The 11403-nt window shown below is 32.4% G+C and overlaps 1 protein-coding gene and 1 long non-coding RNA gene across 2 annotated transcripts in view; one reads left to right on the forward strand and one right to left on the reverse strand.

Annotated features, from left to right (window-relative positions):
• Positions 1-11377, forward strand: part of LOC139086718 (uncharacterized) — a 74468-nt gene extending 63091 nt beyond the window's left edge. Inside the window, exons 3-4 of the long non-coding RNA XR_011544057.1 lie at positions 9085-9786; positions 11051-11377. This is a non-coding gene — a long non-coding RNA (uncharacterized lncRNA). The remainder of the gene's footprint in view (positions 1-9084; positions 9787-11050) is intronic.
• LOC139086712 (uncharacterized) overlaps positions 1-11403 on the reverse strand; it is a 152708-nt gene that overhangs the window by 86422 nt on the left and 54883 nt on the right. The window lies entirely within an intron of this gene.

An 11403-nucleotide genomic window follows, 5' to 3' on the forward strand; every position in this document is an offset into this window, starting at 1 on the left:
CAAGCAACAATAGAAAATGCGCTACATCCTCCTCCATCCTCCATATTCCCAATCTCATCCACATCTATTTTTAATATTTATCTCAAAAAAAGATAAATTTTTTAAAATTCATAGCGAATATCGACGAAGCTTTTGAGACTTCTTATTCGCTCAGTAATAAAATTTTCATGTTTGAGTGCTTTGTTGGGGATTTAGAGAATCTCTTGTGCTGCTGTTTGCAATATTTTTATACGCGAAACTCTCGAGACTCGAGTGTCAGGAACATTTTGTGCTTAAGCTTTTTTCCTTTTGGATTTTTCAAATTTAATTTACAAAAAGTTCCTTAAAAGATTTGTTTACTGAATGTGCAACCCGTTTATCTTATTATGTCAGGTTGAATTTTCATGAATTATATCTTTGTATTATTTATTCAGACTGGCTGTAGTTGTCAATTTCAATATCATACTATTTACATGCAATCATCGTTCCAGAACTATCAAAAACCAATTCTACATTTATTTGTACAATTTCCAATTAAATATCACGTGGTTAATTCAATTACATGCTGTACATGTAAAATTAAATGCTTTGTTATTAAAATTTATATTATTGGAGCTGACCAAACTGTCTGGGGAAGGATTATTGAACAGTTATTGGCTATGGATATTCAGAGAGTCGATGAGGATAGCAGTTTGGAATCGAAGAATGTGGATTTTAGGGGAATTGAACCTTTGGCTTTGAGTATTGAGATGGTAGTTGACTACAGAACCTTTTACTCTGGGCCATTGAGTTATTTGCATGGATTAAGGCATTTTTCATACATAAACATCCATTTCCACTTAGAAGACTCTTACTTAGGTCAGTCTTTTCAAGATTAAGAGCCAGTGACTCAATATAGAGACATATTCAGGAAGGTAAAAGGAGGAAGTGGGAGTCGGATTCATTAATTCCTAAGGGACTAATAAATGAGCAAAAATTATGGATTTTTTGTAAGAATCCAAAATTCCCGGTTCCGCACCTGGCTACACAGCTGTCTCCCCATCATTAATTCCATCACATCCCCGACATTTCCCCAACCCATTGAGCATCAAAAGCACTCATCTGAATATAAATAATTTTATATTTTTTAACATTAAACTCGTAAATTGTATTCAATTTCATTTCATTGATGATGAGCCATGCTGAATACCACAAATTGTTCCAAATTCGATTCAGAAATTAATTAAAATTTTGTTCTATTCTCTTAATTTGTACATGCCCAATTTATCTCATACAAATCAATATTATATTGAATGTATGGATGCATGATGTGTATGTAAATTAATATTGTTATCTTACATCCTGCAAAGAGTTTTTGTTGCAATTATCGGATATGTTTGGGTATGAAAATGATTTGAAATTAGTAGGAAAATCATGAATGATTGTTGGTTTGTGGTAATTTGAAATTTACATAATTAACTGCAATGTTGTGAATAGATAATGGAATTTTGAGACTTTTTTGATGTGCTTGTTATCTAACATTTTTGATGGACTTTGGTTCTATTACTAGATTATATAGGATAGTCCTAGTTTTGGAATCAATTCTTCAATTTTCTAGGTTTTTTTGTGAAAAAAATTACTAAAACCCCTAAATTTTGGGGATCGATGCCACCCTTTCCCTCCTCCCTCCCTTCTGGATATGTCAACTGAAAAGCGTGACGTAATAAGTGAACAACCCCCAACTAAACATTTCTTTTTGTTCCTCATTATCATAAAAATTATTCACTTCATCATAAATACCTTCAAAAATATGAAAATACATCACTTCCAATTCAGTTGTATTTGTCGCTGTAAATAATATGAATGGGGGTAGCAAGTAAGGTACAAAAATAGAACAGCCCACGGTTGAATGAATAATTCTTTTTTTTTTTTTCAAGTTTATGACAACAAAAATAAGCTTCAAATTTTTATTTAGATGACTAAGCAAGAATGCTTTTCCGCCCACAACGACTGTCTGTCTTAATAGAAGTGAGAACGCTTACATTCTAAAAATATCCCGACTGGCTGTCAATCTACATTAACATTTTTTGTGGCAAATTTTTAGTCCATTCAAGCTTTTTTTTAAAGCTATGTTGCATTTTGAGACCACTGACATTTCAGCACATTGTGGTTGGATTTCCAATTTCTAGCAAATTTTTTCATCTGTCTTATTCCATAGCGAATCAAGGTAGATGTCTCATGAAATATTTATTTAATTTTTCTCACATTACATTATTTTTTTGTATCTCCCGTAATCCCCGAAAGGCGTATCTCATGACAGATTACATACGTTCATACATCTCAGCTTAAATTCCTCCAAAAAACTCATTTTGATGCATATACAAAATACATAAATGAGAATGAGGATATATACATGAAAATAAATCGAATTTCTTGATCATAAGCAAGCAAATTTCACATTCTTATATTTTTTTCGATTTTCAAAATAAAAATCATGTAAACACGGTATGTCTGCGATTAAATATTTATGTACCGCACAAGATTGTTTTGTATCTTCTCTCGCATCATTTTCTTCTTCTTACAATTCGTTTCATTCTTCTTATGAGATTATATTAGAGAGAATGTACATCTCTCCATTTAAGATGGAGAAATGGAATAAAGAAAAACTAATTCAAGTTGGAAAGTCATTGATGAAATGTGACTAAGGCGCATTTTTTGAGATTTTCTAACTTTATTTGTAATCAAAGTTGCAAATTTTCCAAGTTTACAACATAAAATTTAAATTTCAAAGCACACTTAGAAGATTCTCTAGCAATCAAGTTTTTAAAATTCAAAATGGTGGACTCTCCACTTCGAAAAGTTTTTCTTTGATAATTTTGCTCCAGAAGCATCTGTGGAAAAGTTTTTTGCATATTTAAGTTTAAAAAAGTGGCAAGCATTTGATGAAAATTGTTTTGGAACTAAAAATGTCCACTTAGTAGTGAAATTCTCAAAAAAACGGAATTTTTTGACCACGTGGTCACCACTTATCTTTTCAATTCTCTACATTTTGCTCCAAAAATCGCATTTTTGCTGTAAATTTATGTATAACAAACTCATCTTCCAATAAATAAGTAAGCATCTAGCAAAGCCAGCTGTCAAAACAAAATATCAGCCACAAATTGCGATCAAAAGGCATTTTCTCGCCTTGAAAACTTTTTTCTAATATTTTTCCTACATTCCAGAGATCTTTTTGTTGGATATTCGCATAGAAAAAAGGCAAGATACAAGATGAGAAATTGATTCATACTCAATTTATGATCGTAAAGCCACTCAACTAGTCAGAATAAAAATCAATATTTTGAAACACGTGTTATGGCATATCGCGGACCAAAAAAGAGATACGAAACTTTTTCCTTATATAAATATCATTTTGATTTATTGTTTAATACATTTTCCTGATACTTTCGTGCTGTCTTTTAAGGAATAAAAAAATTTTGACTTGAGAGCTTTCCTTACGAAAAAAAGGAAATAGAAATGAAGCAAAAACAGCAATAAGACTGTGTCACTTTTTTATATGTTTACATAAAATTTGTAAATAAATCATGCGATCTTTTTGTAAGCATTGCTTTAGGCAATCTATTATGTATAAGTAAGGAACAGGCAATTTGTATGATTGCTATGTATTGAGATACGTCAAAATATGAAGTGTGCAGGATAAGAAGCCTCATGAATTCTCAATCATGTCGAGTGATTAATAAATGGCAGAAGTATAGTGTTGCTATAGCAATTAAGCTTTACTTTTGTATTGTTATGTCGAGAATGCTCGAGTGAATGTTTGTACAGGGGTGTAACCAGGTGCGCCTCTATGGTACAGGGTGGACCCAGGTATCCCATAATGGTACGAGATGTGCCCAGATACGCCCTTGTAGTGCAAATTGTACCCAAGTATGCCTCTATGATACAGGATGTACCAAGGTATGCCCTTGTGGTACGGGGTGTACCTAGGTATGCCCTTGTGGTACGGGGTGTACTTAGGTATGCCCTTATAGTACGGGGTGTACTTAAGTATGCGATTGTGGTACAGGGTGTATCCAGGTATGACCCTGTGCCTCAATTTTAATCAGATACTGCCCTGTGTACTGTGTATGTTCATATTTTAAATAAATGTGTAGGCTTTAATCCCTTACACATTCCCATTATGTCTGCTTTCAGCTCTTTTATTTCTGTGGCTGCACATTGTACATAGATTATATCAGCGGTAGCTTCACCACTATTTAATCATCATTTAAATTGATTCATAATGGAGTAATCTTCTTTTTCCACACAGCTGATTCTCTCTTCCTGCTGGGATTGTTCAGAAATGACATCGCGAATGCTATTAGTGACTTTAAGGGGATCTTAACGATTTTCTGAGTAAAAATCTTAATGCATAAAAGAATTAGTCCATAAATCCCCAATTTCTACAGACGTAACTCATGCAATATCCATTATCCATCCACGTACTTACAGTTTTTGATGAGCATGTCTGAAATAATTTCAAATGCAATTTGTCGCAAGTCTCGAGAGTGAGCCAGAAGAAGTGATAATTAATGCTTGTTAGAAATGAGTGATGGAAGAAGGATTAAGTAATGAATAAAGTGAAAAATTACAAAATCATTGCCAATTTCCCTTTCGTCTACTATGAAGTGCAAAGATTTTCACGTAATTTTCTATTTTTATGTATTTTTTGAAAGGTCGATGATGGAATTGCCTTGAAATGTTGTCAGGGAATTGAAAAGGAAGTAGTTTGTGGAATGGATTTGGTGAAATTAGGAAGTTTTGTGGAGAATTTTTGATGTTTTGAGTATTTTTATGTATTTTTATGCATTTTTATGAGACAATTTCAACTGTCCTGACTGCTTGCCACTTTTTTGGACAATTTAGAATCAATTCCTCAATTAAATCTTAAGTCTAAGGCTGTTTATTTTGAGAAAAACTTTTCGAAGTGGAAGCATCATTGACTTCGGATTTTCCTAACAAAATTCAAATATTTTTTGACCGTTACAATTTTTATTTCAATAATTCAAAAATTAAGCTAGTTTTAATTGAATTGACGTCATTTCCTTAACTTACTAAATTCTTTGAAGATTTTCCCAATAATTAAATCATTTTTCATTTCCAAATATCAACCATGACTTCAATCTAAATCAATATATCCCAACTTCCTAGAACTCAATGATCCAAAACGGACCATAAAGCATGAAATAATCCATTGAACTGGAAAATCAGATTTTCCAAGTATCACATTTCGTCCATTTAATATCAAAATTCAATTTCAAAAGCCCTGGATACAAGCTTATGCCATGTCTTACAAAATACAATGTTTTATTATACATTTCCTATTACCTTGTTCTATAATTACGTTGATAACTTGACACGAAATGATGGAGATTAATTGATTATTATGTAGTTGCTATTATTGTGATTAGACATTTATACGTAATGGTAATGGAAAATGTTCAGCGAATTGATATTCGTGAATTGTTAATGGTACAACAAATAAATGAAAGTGACAAATCTATTAGATGTGAAAATTGATTTTCTTGTTTTTCTTTTTTTGTGTTTGTGTGATGGATTTGATAAGAAGAAAATGTTTTTTATGCTGAATATTGAATGAAGTTGTTTCTGTTGATTATTTTGGTTATGAGGTTAAAGACTCTTGTCATGGTCAATGTCGTTAGGTTGATTGTTTTGTTTTTTGGGGGTTTGTTTGAGGAATTTTAAATATATTTTCAATAGTCAATTTATCTTAAATAATTAGCATTTTCTAATGGATTTCAAAAGTTTGAGTTTTTAACGGTTTTCAAATATTTGAATTTCCCAACGGTTTTTGAGAATTTTGAAACCTAACGGGTTTAAAAAAATTCAATTTTTTAGCGGTATTCAAAATTTTGAATTTTTTAACAACGGTGTTTCTAACGGTTTTCAAAAGTTTGAATTTGTAACGGTTTTCAAAAATTTAAATTCTTAACGAATTTCAAAAATTTGAATTTTTTTACGGTTTTCAAGAATATTTAAATTTTAACGGTTATCAAAAATTTGAATTTTTCGACGGTTTTTGCCATTTTCACTTCGAAATCTGAAATTTCTCGAATTGTGCTGATCGGGATAGTCATAAAAAACCAAAACTCAAACTTAAAATCCTCCACTGCAGACAATTTTCACTTAAAATAATTGTAACTATTCTCAACCCAGCCAAACTTCCTCTCAATTCAACACATAATGAGCTTCTATAACAACAAATTTAAAAGCATTTTTCGAAAAAGTTTCACTAACCCAAATATGAAGGTTTCTCAACCGACAAACTACACACATCCCCGTGCCAAAAAGCTGTTTGCATCACGATTTAAAGTTTGAAAAACATTCTGAGGTCACATAATGCACATTAATTACTAAATTCTCAATTTTGATTGCCACCTCGTTAAACTGAAAAAAAAAGTTTTCTTGTGCTGTAAATCTGAAGATTTTCTTTTATAAACCGCAATAAGTTTATGTATACAAATAGTTAAAATTGTGGTAATAAAAGTTGGTTTATATTAGCATGAATGGAAAGTAATATGCAGTTATTACGGTTATTAAAAATTACTTGATTATGTTTATAATAGCAGATTGGGATCAAGAAGAAAGGAAAGTGCATGAAAATGGATTTTTGTTTGATTTTGTTGGGAAGTTGATGAAAAGTTGATGATTTGTGAGTTTTTTTTGGATTTTATAGATTAATTTAAAATTCACCGGGAAGGCACAAGATCAAGGTTAATTGATCCTCTGATCCCAGGATCACGGATTGAAAAATTGACATGGGCTATTCTAGGACAATACTCAAATGTCATACTCGGGTAGAAGCTAGAAATGTAAGGAATTGAACCACGTCTTTCTCAAGAATCAATGGCATTTTCCTAGTAATTTTCCTAGAGTTGTTGTGAATTGTCTGACGTAATGAGGCATTAATATTGTTCAATAGCTAGTTTATAGTAGAATCAGAACCACTCCTTTGATGACAATACTGCCTGTAGCCTTCAAAAGAAGGTTGTGAGCTATATTTTCATTACAATTGATTCAAAAAGAACAGATAAAAACTTTCTCCTGCCGAGTCTCGAACCCAGGATCACTAAGTCGATATTGCAATAATTAGGTACCCAACTACTAATCCATTCCACCACCAACCCACTTCAACTCTCAAAATTCCCCTTAACAACTCTTTAATTTAAACTTCCACAAATTCATAATAAAATCATTATTTCTCCTATTATTTCATAATTCTCATCGCAATAGCTCTCAAATTATTCTGCAACAACAAAAATACAATTTTTTACCATCATTCCGTCGTGTCAGCAGGAAGAACCGCAAATATTAAATCCCATTAAGTGGAATGTTTATTAATAAATATTTACTTGTTTGTACAAGAAGCAGGAAAAATATAAAAAAAGTTGTTGAGAAATAAATATTTTGTCATTCAAGGACGTAAATATTTTGGAATTTTTCAAGGTTTTCACTCGATGCTTTATAACGAGTTGTAAATGTTAGGATGCGATGAAGTGTGTGAGATTGTTGTGGAAAGGATGTTGAGCTTTTTCTAGGGGATGGAAGCTCTTTTAAGGAGTCGCAGTACACCTTGGGGGTAAGCCACTAGTGTGCTACGTCGCTTTGGTGGAAAGAGTGTGACACGTCACACAACTTGAACAACACTAATTTTGGTGATAAGCCACAAGTGTGATACGTCACACAATTTTTACAACACTGATCTTGGTGATAAGCCACAAGTGTGTCACGTCACACAACTTGGACAACACTAATCTTGGTGGTAAGCCACGAGTGTGCCACGTCACACAGTTGTGACAACATTGATCTTAGTGGTAAGCCACGAGTGTGTCACGTCACACTGTTTGGACAACACTGATCTTGATCGTAAGCCACGTGTGTGCCACGTCACACAGTATGGACAACACTGATCTAGATGACCCTTCCTTCATCCCATACCTCAAATACCCACTTCCTGACAATACTCAACTTTTAAAAAATAAATAAAATATTCCTTCACTCTCATCTTCTCATTTTATGACTCAAGCTTCCCTGTTATGATTTATACATTGCATAAATCGTCTCCTAAATTTGCTTAAGTATGCTTCATTTTTTGTCTTCTTCTTCCATTCCATCATTTTTATATTATTAAATAAAATTTAATTGGATAAATTTTATATTTTGTCATGAGAAGATACTTGTGACTGAAGGAACAACATTTAAAATGTAAATCTTTAAAATTAATGTTGAAGTACTAAGTCTGATCGCATAAATGTCTACCATTATTGTATGTAAAATTGTCCGAGATGTAAGCAGTCGCTTTATATTCCTTCATATTTTATTATCATAATAGCGCCTACCGTTGTGTACGGGAAAAAGTATAAAATGGAAACTTCCTGGCGCCGAGTAATTTGATTCAACGACACTTGAATGGAGATGTGAATGGTGGATAATAAAGAAGGAAAATGTGCTGTGGGGTACATTACTTGTCAGTTTTCAGTGTAATTATATTTTTATGTATTTAATAGAGAATTGTGTGTTCCTGTTAACTTGGCTATTACATTATTGAGAATTTTGTTTAGTAATTTTGTGATTTTGAGGTTGGATTTCTATTGGATATGACTCTTGCCACTTTTTTCTACGAGATATTGTTGAGAATTGATGAGATTTTAAGCTTTGTGGCAAAATATATCCAAAAAACTTTTCGAAGTGAGAAAACCACGTGGTCGAAAAAATTTGAATTTCAAATATCCGTTAAATTGAAAATTCAACATGTAAAGACCTTAAATGCTGCAAATTATTTAAAATTAAACGTTCCTTCTTTAAATCACTCAAATACCCAAGAAGCAATCTCGTTAAAAGCTCTTTACCACTCATTATAAAAGCTTGAATAAATTTACAAAAATCATTCAACCGAAAAGTCGTCTTTTTTTAATGAAAAAGTCCTCAAGTCATTTTTCTGCAATATCACCGTCAAATGCGCGACTGCACAGTGACTTCCCTCAAAAAATAAAACCGCCATTTCATAATAAATTTAATGAGATTTTTTTTCGCAATTTTAACAAACTTTTCAATCATTTTTTTCAGAGTGAGACATTCATGGCACAAGAGAATTGAAAGAAGTATCATCGACATCAGGGAAACGTGAAGGAAAAACAGAAACAGCATTAGATATCGGAAATGAATGATAGATTGCGCAGCATCATCACTATGCATAATGTTATGTAATATAATGCTGGAATTAAATAAAGGAGAAAATGCTCTAGAACTTAAAATAAGCATCAGCATTATTGAGAAATGAAGAAGACAGAAGCTGCCAATACTTATTTGATACAGAATATAGGACGTGTCTTGCACTATGAAATAAGATGGAAAGCAATCCCAACGAGCTTCATAAAATTGTAATTGTACAGCCATTTTTTATATCTGTTGTTGCAAATATCGCTTGAATAAATAAAGGAATTATATTCTTTGAGTTCATCATCATTCAACTCTGCTTCAACTGTAAAAATAGCGAATTTATATATATACAAGGAAGTGAATTATAGTGAAGTGCATTTATCATCTCAAGTACCTTCAGCCAATTAATTTATTTTTTTCCTCCTAATGCTACATCTTCCATATAACAGAAAGAAAGAAACTATTTGAGTTTAAGGAGAAATGGATAAATGCCATCGACTCTGTTGAGATGATGTAATTAATTTTACAAGAGCATTAATCATTTTTGTGATAGTTTTTTTAAATGAAGGAACGATTGTAATTGAAGGATTTAGTAGCGGGATCAATTGTGTAAGTAAGGGGATGTTGGATGATACTTAAAGCTTGGATCAGTGGATATTTGTTGTGTTAGTGACATACGACCCGATCGGCACATATTGAAATGTTGCCACCACGGCGACGCGTAAACTTAGAACCAAGTGGCAGCCACTTGACAAATCCGGTCTCGTCGCCGTGGTGGCAACATTTCAATATGTGCCGATCGGGTGATAAGCCTCAAGCAAGGTTTCGTCCTGAATCTTGACTATTCAAGAAGGACTAAGCAGATCCCGAAGTCAACTGAAGTGTAATATGGAGTCAAGTCGACTTGAACCAAATTATTCATATAAAATTCAAGTCAACTTCGAGTTCTGGAACGAAATCTTGCTTTAGGTCTTCGTTATGTACCCTAATTTGCAAAAATATCAGATTTTAAGCTACACGACCGCTTTATACCCAAATAGACAATTTGACATAGTGACTAGTTAATAGCTAGACCTACGGTCGACTCCGAGACGTTCCATAAAATTTGTAATTAGTCGATCGTTGGTCTGATTCAGTGGTGGACAACCTTTTATTTAGCAAAACCTTTTATTTAGTGGCAGACCTAGATTGTATGCTTCTACTGAAACGGCATACGACATCTTTCCAAGCATTTTTGGAAGCACTCATGTGCCGCAGCACACAGGTTGTCCAACACTGGTCTAGTTATTAACTAAATCATATGTCAAGCTTTCCACTTGGAATGACGTCAATTTTAAATGCTTTTTATCCCTAATTTCGGTTATAATCCCTAAAAAGCTTTATGAGTGATCCATAAAAACCCAAAATTGCACAAATTAAAGACGACTGAGAAAGAAATCAAAAAGCTCCAATCTTCCATCCCAGAAAATATCATTTTAACAGGCTCATTTAAAATTATCACTCCATTAGACTTCAATTGAAATGAAAAAATAAAGAAAATCGAGAAAAATGCTTTATGAATGGCATAAAATACATGATGCTTTTAAATGAAGGACTTTTTCTAGCTAAATGCTTGTGTTTTATGAGTGCTTGAGTGAATTTGAAGTACCGCTATTGCACATTTTATAGTGATTTATAGTGTTATAGTAAGCTGAAATGACTTTTAAATGGGAAATAAGCTTGGATGATAAGCAGGGAATTTTAATGAGTTATTTAAGCTTGACACCATTTAGCATGGGTTCGAATCCTTCATGATCTAGTCTCTGGTCATGAATTTCAGTCATAATTAAAGCATTTTCTGGATTTTAGTGATTAATAAAGCTTAATTTTGTAGAAAATAATGTTGAAAAACTGTAGAAACAATAGAGGAAGTTAAAGTTGTGGACATTCAAGTGGAAATAAGGAACAGTGATAAAAAATCAACTATAGATTAATAAAAACTCTATAAACAATTCAAAAATATGTGAATTAAGTTAAAAAAGACTATAAAAAGTGTAATGACAGCTCAAAAGTTATAGTAAGAACAGAACTCCATTAAAAAATTGGTGCAAAAATTTCGTGTGTGAAAAAGAAATAAAAAAAATAGAAAAAAAATAATAAAACAATTAATTAAAATATAATTTACAAATTATATTATGCCAAGGTGCTGGTTTAACAAAGTAACGGGCTATGTTTGTGGTGATGGTT

Source organism: Chironomus tepperi, unplaced genomic scaffold (assembly GCF_022539635.2).
Source record: "Chironomus tepperi strain 1889 unplaced genomic scaffold, CSIRO-AGI_Ctep_v1 contig_88, whole genome shotgun sequence".
NCBI lineage: Eukaryota > Metazoa > Arthropoda > Insecta > Diptera > Chironomidae > Chironomus > Chironomus tepperi.